Source organism: Pleurodeles waltl, chromosome 12, assembly GCF_031143425.1.
Source record: "Pleurodeles waltl isolate 20211129_DDA chromosome 12, aPleWal1.hap1.20221129, whole genome shotgun sequence".
NCBI classification, from domain to species: domain Eukaryota; kingdom Metazoa; phylum Chordata; class Amphibia; order Caudata; family Salamandridae; genus Pleurodeles; species Pleurodeles waltl.
In genome coordinates, this window is record NC_090451.1 from 128,188,618 (window position 1) to 128,205,633 (window position 17,016).

The window sequence follows — 17,016 nt, forward strand, 5'->3', positions numbered from 1 at the left end:
GCCTGTTCGAGCAGCGATAACCCCCCCCCTTTTTTTCCCCTAGCGCCTTGAGACCCGCACGGGTGAGTAGCGCGCTTTATAAATGTTAATGATTTGATTTGATTTGAATATCTCATAGGTGAGATATGTCAACAAGTTGGGGGGAATTCGTTCCCGCATTTTGGCAGAGATAGCCAAGGAATTTTGGCACTTTTGCCTTCAGCACAGGATTTCAGTCGTCGCGGAGTACCTTCCAGGGGCCAGCAACATGGTGTCGGACTGGAACTCGCAACACCTGAGAGACTACAGCAATTGGAGGTTATACCCCAGAGTTTTCCGGGCTCTTTCTGCTCGGTCGGGTCCCTTCTCGATACACGTGTTTGTGTCTCGCCTCAATCGGCAGATCAAATGTTTTTTCAGTTGGAGGCCAGATCCGGAAGCAACGAACATGGATGCCTTCCTTCAGGACTGGTCTCAAGAACAGATTTACGCCTCTCCCCCTTTCTTAATGATACCCAGGGTACTGGCACAGATCAGATATCAGCAAGCAGAGCTCGTTCTGGTGACATCTCTTTGGAGATCTCAGGCATGGTTTCCGTTGGCAATGGAGTTGAGCTGCGATCATCCGATCCTACTTCCCTTCTGGGAGAATCTTCTCCAGGACCCTCTGTGCTTTTTACATCCATTGATCCTGTCGGGTCAGCTATCTCTGGTGGCTTGGCGTCTTTCAGGGAAAGATGGAGCATCCCAGGACTTTCGCAAGAGTCTTCCGAGTTCATTGCAGGTTCCTGGTCCTCCAGTACTCACAAGAGATACGCTTCAGCTTGGAAGCGCTGGAGTTCTTGGTGTAGTACTAGAGGTGCGGATCCTTCTTCAGCAGATTGCTGTCTAGTCCTAAATCTTCTATCTTCTTTAGCGGCATCAGGCCTAGCTTATCGATCTATTAATAATTATCGGTCTGCTATTTCAGCAGGGCATTTACCCGTGGAGGGCAAACCTATGGGAGAGTCTCCCATTGTTTGTAAATTAATGAGAGGTATCAGATTGGCTAATCCTCCTCGCTATTCTTCCCTTTGGGATGTGAACATTGTTCTTCGTTTTCTGGAATCATGGCCTTCCAATAGATTTTTGTCTAGGAAACAACTTTGAGCTAAACTCACGATGTTGTTATGTTTAATTTCATGTAAGAGAGTTTCAGATGTTAGAGCTCTGGATTTGGCTGGGAGAGACTTTTCCCCCGATGGGGTTACCTTTTCTATTTCACGTAGAACTAAATGCAATCTGAAGTCCGTTTCTTATCCCTGTTTTGTGGACAACCCAAAACTATGTGTTGTGCAGTGCCTTAGAGCTTACGAGGTGAGTACAGAAGAGTTTTGTTCTGAGATGGGGGGTCAATTGCTCATTTCCTTGGTTAAGCCTTATCATCCTGTTTCATTGGCCACCCTCGCTAGATGGATGCAATGGTTACTGAATGAAGAAGGCATTGATGTTTCTAAATTTGGTGCTCACTCTTCCAGAGGTGCTATGTGTGAGAAAGTAGCCTCTTTCTAGCCTTGTTACTCCCACTTTTGGCCTGTTTGTGAGTGTATGTCAGGGTGTTTTCACTGTCTCACTGAGATCCTGCTAGCCAGGGCCCAGTGCTCATAGTGAAAACCCTATGTTCTCAGTATGTTTGTTATGTGTCACTGTGATCCTGCTAGCCAGGACCCCAGTGCTCATAAGTTTGTGGCCTATATGTATGTGTTCCCTGTGTGATGCCTAACTGTCTCACTGAGGCTCTGCTAACCAGAACCTCAGTGGTTATACTCTCTCTTTACAAATTGTCACTAACAGGCTAGTGCCCAATTTCACAATTCACATTGGCATACTGGAACACCCTTATAATTCCCTAGTATATGGTACTGAGGTACCCAGGGTATTGGGGTTCCAGGAGATCCCTATGGGCTGCAGCATTTCTTTTGCCACCCATAGGGAGCTCTGACAATTCTTACACAGGCCTGCCACTGCTGCCTGAGTGAAATAACGTCCACGTTATTTCACAGCCATTTACCACTGCACTTAAGTAACTTATAAGTCACCTATATCTCTAACCTTTACCTGGTAAAGGTTGGGTGCTAAGTTACTTAGTGTGTGGGCACCCTGGCAATAGCCAAGGTGCCCCCAAATCGTTCAGGGCAATTTCCCCGGACTTTGTGAGTGCGGGGACACCATTACACGCGTGCACTGTACATAAGTCACTACCTATGTACAGTGTCACAATGGTAACGCCGAACATGGCCATGTAACATGTCTAAGATCATGGAATTGTCACCCCAATGCCATTCTGGCATTGGGGGGACAATTCCATGATCCCCCGAGTCTCTAGCACAGACCCGGGTACTGCCAAACTGCCTTTCCCGGGGTTTCACTGCAGCTGCTGCCAACCCCTCAGACAGGTTTCTGCTCTCCAGGGGTCCAGCCAGGCTTGGCCCAGGAAGGCAGAACAAAGGACTTCCTCAGAGAGAGGGTGTTACACCCTCTCCCTTTGGAAAAAGGTGTCAGGGCTGGGGAGGAGTAGCCTCCCCCAGCCTCTGGAAATGCTTTGATGGGCACAGATGGTGCCCATCTCTGCATAAGCCAGTCTACACCGGTTCAGGGATCCCCCAGCCCTGCCCTGGCGTGAAACTGGACAAAGGAAAGGGGAGTGACCACTGCCCTGACCTGCACATCCCAGGGGAGGTGCCCAGAGCTCCTCCAGTGTGCTCCAGACCTCTGCCATCTTGGAAACAGAGGTGCTTCTGGCACACTGGACTGCTCTGAGTGGCCAGTGCCAGCAGGTTAGTCAGAGACCCCTTCTGATAGGCTCTTACCTGTGTTGCTAGCCTATCCTCCTTCCTAGGTAGCCAAACCTCCTTTTCTGGCTATTTAGGGTCTCTGCTTTGGGGAATTCTTTAGATAACGAATGCAAGAGCTCATCAGAGTTCCTCTGCATCTCTCTCTTCACCTTCTGCCACGGAATCGACCGCTGACTGCTCAGGAAGCCTGCAAAACCGCAACAAAGTAGCAAAGACGACTACTGCAACCTTGTATCGCTGATCCTGCCACCTTCTCGACTGTTTTCCTGGTGGTGCATGCTGTGAGGGTAGTCTGCCTCCTCTCTGCACTAGAAGCTCCGAAGAAATCTCCAGTGGGATGACGGAATCCTCCCCCTGCAACCGCAGGCACCAAAAGAACTGCATCACCGGTCCTCTGGGTCCCTGGAACTCAGCAACTCTGTCCAAGTGACTCCCACAGTTCAGTGACTCTTCAGTCCAAGTTTGGTGGAGGTAAGTCCTTGCCTCCCCACGCTAGACTGCATTGCTGGGTACTGCGTGATTTGCAGCTGCTCCGGCTCCTGTGCACTCTTCCAGGATTTCCTTTGTGCACAGCCAAGCCTAGGTCCCCGACATTCTAACCTGCAGTGCACAACCTCCTGAGTTGTCCTCCGGCATCGTGGGATCTCCTTTTGTGACTTTGGGTGAGCTCCAGTTCACTCCTCTTTGTAGTGCCTGTTTCTGCACTTCTGCGGGTGCTGCCTGCTTCTGTGAGGAATCTCTATCTTGCTGGGTGCCCCCTCTGTCTCCTCACGCAATTGGCGACATCCTGGTCCCTCCTGGGCCACAGCAGCATCCAAAAACCCTAACTGCGACCCTTGCAGCTAGCAAGGCTTGTTTGTAGTATTTCTGCATGGGAACACCTCTGCAAGCTTCTTCACGATGTTGGACATCCATCCTCCAAAGGGGAAGTTCCTAGTCCTCTTCGTTCTTGCAGAATCCACAGCTTCTACCATCCAGTGGCAGCTTCTTTGCACCCTCAGCTGGCATTTCCTTGGCATGTGCCCAATCTCGACTTTGTCACGACTCCTGGACTTGGTCCCCTTGTTCCACAGGTACTCTCGTCCGGAAATCCATCATTGTTGCATTGCTGGTGTTGGTCTTCCTTGCAGAGTTCCCCTATCACGACCTCTGTGCTCTCTGGGGAACTTAGGTGCACTTTACACCTACTTTTCAGGGTCTTGGCGTGGGCTATTTTTCTAACCCTCACTGTTTTCTTACAGTCCCAGTGACCCTCTACAAGCTCACATAGGTTTGGGGTCCATTCGTGGTTCGCATTCCACTTTTGGAGTATATGGTTTGTGTTGCCCCTATACCTATGTGCTCTCATTGCAATCTATTGTGACTGTACATTGCTTGCATTGCTTTCTATTGCTATTACTGCATAATTTTGGTATTGTGTACATATATCTTGTGTATATTTGCTATCCTCATACTGAGGGTACTCACTGAGATACTTTTGGCATATTGTCATAAAAATAAAGTACCTTTATTTTTAGTATATCTGTGTATTGTGTTTTCTTATGATATTGTGCATATGACACCAGTGGTATAGTGGGAGCTTTGCATGTCTCCTAGTTCAGCCTAAGCTGATCTGCTATGCTACCCTTTTCTATCAGCCTAAGCTGCTAGACACCTCTTCTACACTAATAAGGGATACCTGGACCTGGTGCAGAGTGTAAGTACCCCTTGGTACTCACTACAAGCCAGGCCAGCCTCCTACACCAAGTAGTTGAAATACAGTGAACGCGAACCACTACTTTATGCGCATAAGAGAATAATAAACAAAACATGTTCAGTGTATGTACACCTAACCAAAACGTTTTGCTTTTCTTCTCTTACTCTATTTGCTAAGTGCTGAAAAGTACCTCTAAACTTTCAAAAAGTTTCTAAAAAGTTGAAAAAGTTTTTTTCTGTTCCTTAAAAAGTTCTGAAACTTTTTCTTTCTTTTTCTGTCCCTTAAACCTTTTTCTATCATGTCTGGTACAGGTCCTACTCTTGATCTGGCCAGCACTGCTTATGACAACCTTAGCTGGAAAGGGGTAAGGAGTCTCTGCATTGATAGAGGTTTAGGGGTAGGGAAGAATCCCTCTAGAGAATTGTTGATTAACATGCTCATTGAAAATGATAAGGCCTTAGCTGGCACATCAGTTGAGAAGTTAGCAGATGGTTCACATTCTGATTCTGGGGTAGCCCCAGTAAGAATGTTAGATGGTATTCTTTCCAATTTGCCCCTTAGCACACCACCTAGCATAACTGGTACTAATGTGAGTTCTCATCACAGTAGGGAGGTCATTCCTACAGGTCAAGTTGTTAGAGTGCCAACTGTTAGGGACAATTCTCCCTCTGCTCATTCACACCATTCTTCTGTGTCAAAGCATGCCCAACCCACCCACCCTGATGACAGAATGTTAGAAAGGGAGCTCAATAGATTGAGAGTGGAAGAGTCCAGGCTGAAGCTTAAACAGCAACAGCTGGCTCTAGACAGGGAATCTTTAGACTTAGAAAAAGAAAGACAGAGGTTGGGGTTATGACCCCATGGTGGCAGCAGCAGTATTACAGATAGTAATCCTGTAAACGAGCATGATTCTAGGAATCTGCATAAGATAGTTCCCCTTTACAAGGAGGGGGATGACATTAACAATTGGTTTGCTGCACTTGAGAGGGCCTGTGTTGTACAGGGGGTCCCTCAAAGGCAGTGGGCTGCTATCCTATGGCTATCTTTCAGTGGAAAGGGTAGGGATAGGCTCCTTACTGTTAAGGAAAGTGATGCCAATAATTTTACAGTTTTAAAGAATGCACTCTTGGATGGATTTGGCTTAACCACTGAACAATACAGGATTAAGTTCAGAGAAACCAGAAAAGAGTCTTCACAAGACTGGGTAGACTTTGTTGCCCATTCAGTGAAGGCCTTGGAGGGCTGGTTACATGGCAGTAAAGTTTCTGACTATGAAAGCCTGTATAACTTGATCCTGAGAGAGCATATTCTGAATAACTGTGTGTCTGATTTGTTACACCAATATCTAGTGGACTCAGATCTGACCTCTCCCCAAAAATTGGGAAAGAAGGCAGACAAATGGTTCAGAACAAGAGTGAACATAAAAGTTCATACAGGTGGTGACAAGGATGGCAAGAAGGAAGATGGTGAGAAATCTCAGGATAAGCATGGGGATAAGGGTAAAACCAAAGATCCTTCTTCAAATCCTAAACACTCTTCAGGGGGTGGGGATAAAACAAATTCTTCATCTTCTTCTTCACAACCTACACACATTAAAAAACCTTGGTGCTTTGTGTGTAAAAATAGAGGCCATAGGCCAGGGGATATGTCCTGTCCAGGTAAACCCCCTGAGCCTACCACCATTAATACGTCAAGCTCTAGTGCCCCTAGCAGTAGTGGTACTAGTGGTGGGACTGCTGGCAACAGTCAAACTAAGGGTGTAGTTGGGTTCACTTATGGGTCCATCATAGAAACTGGGGTAGTCAGTCCCAAGACAGTTTCTGTCACACCTAGTGGCATTGGCCTTGCCACACTGGCTGCTTGTCCCCTTACAATGGATAAGTACAGGCAGACAGTTTCAATAAATGGTGTTGAGGCCCAGGCCTACAGGGACACAGGTGCCAGTATCACTTTGGTGACTGAAAACCTAGTGGCTCCTGAACAACACATCATTGGACAACAATATAAGATTATTGATGTCCATAACTCCATTAAGTTTCTTCCCTTAGCTATAGTTCAACTTCGTTGGGGTGGAGTTACTGGCCCTAAGCAGGTGGTAGTGTCACCTAGCTTACCTGTAGACTGTCTCTTAGGTAATGACCTAGAGGCCTCAGGTTGGGCTGATGTAGAGTTTTATACCCATGCAGCCATGCTGGGTATCCCTGAGGAATTGTTCCCTCTCATTTCTACTGAAATGAAAAAGCAAAGGAGAGAAGGCCTGAAAACTCAGGATCCCTCTCCAACAACAGGTAAAAAGGGTATCACAGTAACCCCTAACCACCCTACCATTCAGGATACCATTCCTGTGGTGGGAGAAACCTCTTCTGGGGTGGCACCTGTTCCAAGGGAATCATCAGCTGGCATAGCTGTAATCCCTGAGGTGGAAGTACCTCTCTGTGGGATAACTAATATTGGTGAGAAAAAGAGCACCATTTTAGTTAACATGGAGCATCCCTGCAACCCTCCCAGAGAAACTTTAGTGCAGAAACCCTACACTGCCTCACAACACTTAGGACAGCAACCCTGCCCTAGTGTGGAGCTCATAGGACAGCATCCCTGCCCTGCTCCAAATCAAGAGAAACAGCATCCCTGTTCTCTCTTCCAGCCATATGGACAAAGTTTTTGCCCAGCTATGGCTTTACTGAGACAGCATCCCTGTCTGGCATTTTCATCACTAGAAATAGGTCCAGTGGACAATTCCCACTTTTCTAAACTAAAACGTACTGATAGAAACTCTGAAAATATATCTCCACATTGTTGCTTAGCTAAAAAACTTCAAACAGGGTAGTTTACATCCCCACAGGGAAGTAACCATATAGTGGATGATAAAGGGAGTAACCAGTCTATTGCAGAGCTACTCTCTACTTATCACCACTTAGACAATAAAGTCTCAACTGGCCAAGGTTAGCCTTATTGTCCTTCGTTTGGGGGGGGGGGGGTTGTGTGAGAAAGTAGCCTCTCTCTAGCCTTGTTACCCCCACTTTTGGCCTGTTTGTGAGTGTATGTCAGGGTGTTTTCACTGTCTCACTGAGATCCTGCTAGCCAGGGCCCAGTGATCATAGTGAAAACCCTATGTGCTCAGTATGTTTGTTATGTGTCACTGGGATCCTGCTAGCCAGGACCCCAGTGCTCATAAGTTTGTGGCCTATATGAATGTGTTCCCTGTGTGATGCCTAACTGTCTCACTGAGGTTCTGCTAACCAGAACCTCAGTGTTTATGCTCTCTCTTTACAAATTGTCACTAACAGGCTAGTGACCAATTTCACCAATTCACATTGGCATACTGGAACACCCTTATAATTCCCTAGTATATGGTACTGAGGTACCCAGGGTATTGGGGTTCGAGGAGATCCCTATGGGCTGCAGCATTTCCTTTGCCACCCATAGGGAGCTCTGACAATTCTTACACAGGCCTGCCACTGCAGCCTGAGTGAAATAACGTCCATGTTATTTCACAGCCATTTACCACTGCACTTAAGTAACTTATAAGTCACCTATATGTATAACCTTTAACTGGTAAAGGTTGGGTGCTAAGTTACTTAGTGTGTGGGCACCCTGGCAATAGCCATGGTGCCCCCACATTGTTCAAGGCAAATTCCCTGGACTTTGTGAGTGCGGGGACACCATTACACGTGTGCACTGTACATAAGTCACTACCTATGTACAGCGTCACAATGGTAACTCCGAACATGGCCATGTAACATGTCTAAGATCATGGAATTGTCCCCCCAATGCCATTCTGGCATTGGGGGGACAATTCCATGATCCCCCGAGTCTCTAGCACAGACCCAGTTACTGCCAAACCGCCTTTCCGGGGGTTTCACTGCAGCTGCTGCTGCTGCCAACCCCTCAGACAGGTTTCTGCCCTCCTGGGGTCCAGCCAGGCTTGGCCCAGGGAGGCAGAACAAAGGACTTCCTCAGAGAGAGGGTGTTACACCCTCTCCCTTTGGAAAAAGATGTCAGGGCTGGGGAGGAGGAGCCTCCCCCAGCCTCTGGAAATGTTTTGATGGGCACAGATGGTGCCCATCTCTGCATAAGCCAGTCTACACTGGTTCAGGGATCCCCCAGCCCTGCTCTGGTGTGAAACTGGACAAAGGAAAGGGGAGTGACCACTCCCCTGACCTGCACCTCCCAGGGGAGGTGCCCAGAGCTCCTCCAGTGTGTTCCAGACCTCTGCCATCTTGGAAACAGAGGTGCTGCTGGCACACTGGACTGCTCTGAGTGGCCAGTGCCAGCAGGTGACGTCAGAGACCCCTACTGATAGGCTCTTACCTGTGTTGCTAGCCTATCCTCCTTCCTAGATAGCCAAACCTCCTTTTCTGGCTGTTTAGGGTCTCTGCTTTGGGGAATTCTTTAGATAACGAATGCAAGAGCTCATCAGAGTTCCTCTGCATCTCTCTCTTCACCTTCTGCCACAGAATCGACCGCTGACTGCTCAGGAAGCCTGCAAAACCGCAACAAAGTAGCAAAGACGACTACTGCAACCTTGTATCGCTGATCCTGCCGCCTTCTCGACTGTTTTCCTGGTGGTGCATGCTGTGGGGGTAGTCTGACTCCTCTCTGCACTAGAAGCTCCGAAGAAATCTCCCGTGGGACGACGGACTCCTCCCCCTGCAACCGCAGGCACCAAAAGAACTGCATCACCATGCCTCTGGGTCCCCTCTCACCATGATGAGCGTGGTCCCTGGAACTCAGCAACTCTGTCCATGTGACTCCCACAGTCCAGTGACTCTTCAGTCCAAGTTTTGTGGAGGTAAGTCCTTGCCTCCCCACGCTAGACTGCATTGCTGGGTACCGTGTGATTTGCAGCTGCTCCGGCTCCTGTGCGCTCTTCCAGGATTTCCTTTGTGCACAGCCAAGCCTGGGTCCCCGACACTCTAACCTGCAGTGCACAACCTCCTGAGTTGTCCTCCAGCGTCGTGGGATCTCCTTTTGTGACTTTGGGTGAGCTCTGGTTCACTCCTCTTTCTAGTGCCTGTTTCGGCACTTCTGCGGCTGCTGCCTGCTTCTGTGAGGGCTCCCTATCTTGCTGGGTGCCCCCTCTGTCTCCTCACGCGATTGGCGACATCCTGGTCCCTCCTGGGCCACAGCAGCATCCAAAAATCCTAACTGCGACCCTTGCAGCTAGCAAGGCTTGTTTGCAGTCTTTCTGCGTGCGAACACCTCTGCAAGCTTCTTCACAACGTGTGACATCCATCCTCCAAAGGGGAAGTTCCTAGTCCTCTTCGTTCTTGCAGAATCCACAGCTTCTACCATCCAGTGGCAGCTTCTTTGTACCCTCAGCTGGCATTTCCTGGGCATCTGCCCAATCTCGACTTTGTCACGACTCCTGGACTTGGTCCCCTTGTTCCACAGGTACTCTCGTCCGGAAATCCATCATTGTTGCATTGCTGGTGTTGGTCTTCCTTGCAGAATTCCCCTATCACGACTTCTGTGCTCTCTGGGGAACTTAGGTGCACTTTACACCTACTTTTCAGGGTCTTGGCGTGTGCTATTTTTCTAACCCTCTCTGTTTTCTTACAGTCCCAGCGACCCTCTACAAGCTCACTTAGGTTTGGGGTCCATTCGTGGTTCGCATTCCACTTTTGGAGTATATGGTTTGTGTTGCCCCTATACCTATGTGCTCTCATTGCAATCTATTGTGACTGTACATTGCTTGCATTGCTTTCTATTGCTATTACTGCATAATTATGGTATTGTGTACATATATCTTGTGTATATTTGCTATCCTCATACTGAGGGTACTCACTGAGATACTTTTGGCATATTGTCATAAAAATAAAGTACATTTATTTTTAGTATATCTGTGTATTGTGTTTTCTTATGATATTGTGCATATGACACCAGTGGTATAGTGGGAGCATTGCATGTCTCCTAGTTCAGCCTAAGCTGCTCTGCTAATCTACCCTTTTCTATCAGCCTAAGCTGCTAGACACCTCTTCTACACTAATAAGGGATACCTGGACCTGGTGCAGAGTGTAAGTACCCCTTGGTACTCACTACAAACCAGGCCAGCCTCCTACACTATGGCTTCAAAATCTTTTGCTTTGGGTTCTCGTTTAGAGGACATTCTGAGGGCAGCAGACTGGTCTTCTCCTTCGACTTTTAAAACTTTGTCTTTTAAACCTATTGTGGATATTGAATCGGTGGTTGTGAATCTGCTTTGAACAAGCATAATCTGAGCCTCCGGTCCTGACATAGAATAAAAACATTTCTAGCATTCGCGTTAAGAATTTTTCAATTCTATTAAGGACACGGAGGTGAGGATTATCCCACCTCACTGTTGTATATGTTATCTTGTGGTACATAATATTATTATGAAGTTCATGTACAAATTGACTGCATTTCAGTGCTAACCCACCCTATTTGGTAGTAGATATAAGCATCATTTTATGATGTTCAGTTTTTATGGTCTGAAGTAATTTTCGGTCCGTTCTGGCACTGTTCAAGTTTCCAGTCGAGTTGGACCCATCTATTTCATTCTAGTTCTTCTTTTTTCAGGATTGCATTTGCTGGATTCATGTTTAAGACTATGACTTTATCTGTTGCGAGTATTGGACAAAGAAAGAGGAGTGGTTGGGTGTGAAGCAACACTTTATAGGCTTCCTCCTCTATGGTTATCACGTGACATATCAAGTATTGGGATATGTAGTTTTTTGTTTTCCATGGTTTTCATTGGCTGCTGTTAAAATAAAGTATGGAAAGAGAAGCATAATCCTCACCTCCGTGTCCTTAATAGAATTGAAAAATTCTTAACGCTAATGCTAGAAATTGTTTTATTTTATTTGCCTTTCTTATTTTATATTGCTTCAGCTTGTGCATTCAGAATGTTCTGTTTTTCGTCTTTCCTTAAAAACTTGATGAGATGACTACAGGTTTAGTTTCGAAACACACACGGCATTCAGACTCAGATGTAGGCATTATAAGTTTAGAAACACACAAGGCATTCGCTTGCCTCAGAACCTGTTTTCAGAATGTTCTTTTATGTGTTTTTCCTAAAATAACACAATCAGATGGCGACATGTTAATTTCTAAATACACACACATTTGTGCTTAGAAGTTGTCATTTTAAGTTTTGTGCATTATAGTTTCTTTTTTATAAGTACTGTGGTCATTTCACAAAAAACTATTCTAAATGCGTGCAGTACTTATAAAAAAGTAACTATTAGGCACAAATGTTAATACCTAACAACATTTTACAGCACCCCACACAAACAAACATACATTAAATAGACAACAGCACATTAAAAATTATGGAATAATACAAACAATAAAAACTTAAAACACATATAACTACAGTAAAACAGAAACATCAAACAAAAACAAAGTCGAGACCTATTGGCTTTGCCAGTGCTTGTTCATATAGATGGGACAAACTGGGCTACCCTAATTAATCAAATCAACTATAGCAACTCTTAAACCTTGCTCAGCCCAGCTGCACTACTTGTTGAAGGCACCACGGAATATGTTCATATCCAGTGCTTGAAATGGAAAAATAGAAGTGTTAGAGTACCTGATTGTTTCTGAGAAGTACCGATACTCTCCAAAGAAAATTATTACTTTTTTCTTGAGAAGTGCAGGTATTCCCCCTTTCAAAATAAAAAAGTGCTGGTATTCAGTACCGGATATTACCGGCCCATTTAAAGCACTGATCATGTCTCACCAATTCTAATGCACTTCCATTGGCTAACTTGCTCAATAGACTTCTGAACGGTCTGTATCATTGACAGGGCAACTGGAATTCTCTGATTTTGTGGGTGGTGCATTTTTGCATAAATATTGATTTGCTACATTGCCACATAATCCATCATCTGATGCATAATCTTCAAATTCTAGCTCAAATGGATCAATATTTACCAAAAACATGGCCACACAGTTTGCTGCTCAATGAAAGGCCCTTGGTAAAGGCTGAAAGGTCATTTTTCGAATGCTTATTGTTGTATCTGAGTTTTAAACTGGTACTGAAGAGGTGAAACATTTGTCCAGTGTGAGCATGTGTCAAAATCAAAAAATAAGTAAGTAATACTATTACCAAATGTAAAGCATTACCCCACATAATTTGCCTTTTGTTGCTGTAAGATTTAGTCAACCTTTTTGCATAATTTGGTCCTCCCCTGTCGCATGATTCCAGTGCTTCTGAACGTTGACAAATCCTTACACCTAGTCCAGGAACACTGGAATTATGTGGTGAAAGCAAGCCATATTATGCAGCAGGGCTGGCTAAATTATGAAGCAAGAAAAGGCAAAGTATGTAATATAATGCAGCTCATTCTGTCAAAATATTATTCCACTATTTTAACACATTATTATACTATATGGGAAAAGGTTCACCTCTTTAGTATTAGCTTGGCAATGCCCAGCTGAAAGGTAACCAGTCAACCTTTCCAAAGAATTTTCAAATTATGTTTGATCCTTCGGAGTTAGATTTTTTTTGTATTCTTGCAGTAATGCATCAGATGATGGATTAAGTGATGTGAGATGTAATGCCGCAATTATGCGGAAAATGCAGCTGCCTCCGAAACACATAATTCCATTGTGCCTGATATTGGCCTCCCAACAAATTTACTTGATAAACTACAACTGGAGAAAGGTCAATCTCGCATAGTCCTGGAAAATCCCACAAAGAAGTCCAAAACACGGAACCAGCCCTTAATCCTAGCAATGGGGCCCTCGAACCATGTCATTTTTATACCAGCGACACTCATGTTGAATATAAAAGGAATATATTTTAGGCTGCACCTGTTCTGCTCAACGCTGTCAATGCCCCTGGTCATGTGCTGTGATATATGTGGGTCAGAAGGTAACCCAGGTACCGTATGATCCGTGGCACACGTACATTTCGGAGACTCGTTTTAAGCGTGAGTACTGTGGGATACTGGATCTCATGAATAATGAAAAAGTGAAGCATGAGAACATTTATGTAAAATAAACCGTAGTCGGCAGGATTTGAACCTGCGCGGGGAGACCCCAATGGATTTCTAGTCCATCGCCTTAACCACTCGGCCACGACTACAGATGTTTTAGATGGGAAACTTCTCCGTCGTAGTGGATATGGGTCGTCAGATACACTTCCTGCAAAACAATTCAGATGTTTTGTGATGGGGCAGAGCAGAGAATTGTGGGTTAAAGGGAACACCTTCCGGTTTGGAAAGTAACAACTGTGTACTGAAGGGCATCATAGAAACAAGTCCAGCAAGTGACCAAAGTCTGGGGGGGGGAGGGGCCGCAGAAACATGGTGCAGGAAGTAAAGGGTTAAGGACTCAGAGCCTAATGTGTGACAGCGGCGGTATGGAAGGAGCTCGGGTGTGCGGAGAATGTGCAGCACACTGAGCATGCGCGGTGCTGCCGAGCAGAGGTCAGTCTTTTTCTGGGCATAAAAGGGCAGGCGGGGTGTGGAACGGTTCTAGTCTTCAGTCCATCTTTCCCTGGAGTTGCTCATCCTGCCGTTCTTATGGTGAAGCGCCTTCAGTGCCATTCATTGTACAATGTACGTGTTTTATTATGATCGGTTCCTGGTATGTGCAAGATGTGCTTCAGCTCAGGATTGTTCCAGCGCCTCAATGCGCTGGCGAGTGAAATATGGTGATGTACCAGTGCTGTACTCACAACACTATGAATGCTCTCGTGATCTGTGTGACGTGACTAAATCACACTAGGCTGAATGTACGACGTGGCCGGTTAGCTCAGTTGGTTAGAGCGTGGTGCTAATAACGCCAAGGTCGCGGGTTCGATCCCCGTACGGGCCAGCTTAGTTTTTCACTTTTTATCTTTGTAGCGAATTATATTAAAAACGGGCCTGTTTTTTCACTTTTTATCTTTGTAGGTCATTCTATGAGAACATTAATGTGTGCAACTTAATCGCTTAAAATAACAGCATACGGCCATTGATGGTTAACAGTACCCCTCCTTTTGCTGTGACACCAGCCTTCGCCATGTTTTCATGGTCCTCTTCTAGACTTTTTGAAGCGCTGTGTGAATTCGGGATGCACGACAATAGGCACTTTCACTCCAAGAGTGTCGAGGTGGCCAGAGGTCATAAAAAGCTGTAGGAAGGAGGGCATGGGTTATGTAAGCATTAGTTTGATTATATTGTTTACGTTGGTAACCTTTATTATTGCACTCTAATATTGTTTTGTTTAATGTATGTTTTGAGCACTTCGTCCACCCCTGTATGGCGTTCACACATTTGAAGACATTACAAAATAAGAACACACAAATGATATGCATTTTTCATGACCTATTTTGTATTTCTTTCCGTTCCATTATCAGGTTTTCCTCCGCCTTCTTTTTGGTTCATAGGTTAAAAAAAAAGATAGCAAAAATATGAATACTACATACTGTGTACCTTTTACATCATCACAGTGGAGCACCATACATGTTCCTTCGCGCTGTGTCTTAGATGGTTAAAACGCCTCTCTAGCAAATAAGGGATTGTCGGTGCGAGTCTCAGCAGCTCCTTTAAAAAAAAATGTGTATGCTAGACCAATAAAACATACTGTTCTGAAATTAACAAAAATGTGTTGTCCACTCACCCTGTTAATTCTGTTTTTATAGTTGTCACAGGTAAACGATAATCTTCCTTGAAAGCTAAAAACACGTTTTCGGTATTTAATTGTGTATCTGCTGTCCCCCCGGCCACGATTATCTTTGATTTTCAAATCCAACCGGTTTGGCATTGTGAAGTGAAAACAATATCCCAAGCTGCACTCACATCATTGTACAGTCGGGACGGCATTAATATTGGTGAGCCAAAAACCAAGGGTGCATAATTCTGACTCCACATCGTGGCTCGTCTATGCACTACCAGACACTCCCTGCCTATGTATTTAACTCTTGCATATTCTTCCTTTCTCCCTGTCTTTCCTGTTTAGATCTTCACCCGTCTTACTGCTTTGCGTGTTTGACCCTGTCTTGCTCTTGGTGAACGTCTGCTGCAGAAACATAAATTCTGGTTCCCGAAAATGAGTGCCGGCACGCCCAAGAGTCAACCGCCACCCAAATTAAGCTCCAGAACCAGATAATCACAGCAGAGGCAGCCGCATTGCAAGCTTCCTCAGGAAAAGATTACCAGAAGAGGTGCACTATATTTTATCTTTAATCAAATTCAGTACAATATGAAGAGGAAGCAATTGACCAGCACTCTAACCCAGTTACGTAACAAGAATTGAGGGGCGTGGCTGCAAAGTTCATGGAGGGGGCTCCCTTTCAGACTCACTCAGGAGTTCTCAGGCTAGGGTCCTCTTCTGAGGGGGGCCCTAGAGCTTGCCTCCCCCCCCCCCCCCCCCCAGCACGCTGTGACCTTGGTTATACCATTGCTTTAACCCTCTCACACTGCGCCTGGTTTTCTCATTCTTCAACCACCTGTTCCAGTATGGAATGCGGGGACATTCCATACGTATCTCATTCCCAGAGACAATACATTTCCCTTATCTGAAAAGACCGTGGATAGGCCAAAAGGGATGGAGGGGTGCAGAAGGAGCAGTAATAAAACCAACAAAAAACAAGCATTTTTACAACTGGACAGGGTGCACAGCACAAGTAAGGCCTTGTCTGGAGTGCTGGGTACATTTCTAAAGGGCTCCTTTGGAATAACCTGTCTAACCCTCGCTGCCTCCCCTGTTCATTTGATTTCCACTTTAGAGACCAATCTATCCTATTATGGCCAAACCTGGAGCCACTTCTGAAGTGTTGTGTCTGGTTCTGCAGAGACCTCTTAGGGTATTGAGCCAAGTATTCAAAGTTCCATCTGTAGTTTTGAAAAAGTTTTCAAACTTCTCCAGGAGCACTGATGCTACTTTTAAAGACCACGTCTGGGATATTGTATCCGGATCTGGTGGCCGCCTTTGGTGTATTGTGTCTACTACTGGGTTCATCCAGAGCATTGTGTCAGTTCTCAAAGGTCGTTTTTGCATTATGTATCATGTCCTAATGACACAGTGAAGTTTTTCTTCTTGCTCACAGGCCGCCACTTTCATGTTTCCAGTGCAGCAGTTATCATCTTGTTCTTGAAGCCACGCCTGAAGTATTGCGTCCAGTTGTAGTATTTGTTTTACTACTTTAGCCCATACTTACAGCGTTGTTTAGATCTGGCCGGTGCACTTGCAGTGTTGTTTTCAGTTTTGGAGCCAAACCCAGAGACACTCTTCATTTGTGGATGCTGCATCCGGGGTGTTTATTCAATTCTAGAGGCTTCATCTGAAGTATTCTGAGTGCTTGGAGAATTTCGTAGTGTGTTGTGTCCAAACAAAAATTCTTCATCCACAGCATTGTGTCAAGTTTTTAAGGCCACATCTTTGGTATTGTGTTCAGTTATGGACGCTTCACCTCAAGTTTTGTATCCAGTTCTAGAGGCTTGTTGGAAATGGCCATTTAGCAGGGTCACACCCAAACATGTTGCCTTCCTCCTTCTCTTTTTCTGATTTAATTTGTGCTGGCTTTAGGACTCTGCACACTTTACCACTGCTAAT

At 45.5% G+C, this 17,016-nt stretch overlaps 2 non-coding genes across 2 annotated transcripts; one reads left to right on the top strand and one right to left on the bottom strand.

Moving 5' to 3' along the window:
- Positions 1-13,479: 13,479 nt before the first annotated feature.
- TRNAS-AGA (transfer RNA serine (anticodon AGA)) lies at positions 13,480-13,561 on the bottom strand. The gene has a single exon. It is a non-coding gene; the product is annotated as a tRNA-Ser (tRNA).
- Positions 13,562-14,221: 660 nt separating this feature from the next.
- TRNAI-AAU (transfer RNA isoleucine (anticodon AAU)) lies at positions 14,222-14,295 on the top strand. Its single transcript has one exon. It is a non-coding gene; the product is annotated as a tRNA-Ile (tRNA).
- Positions 14,296-17,016: the final 2,721 nt, after the last annotated feature.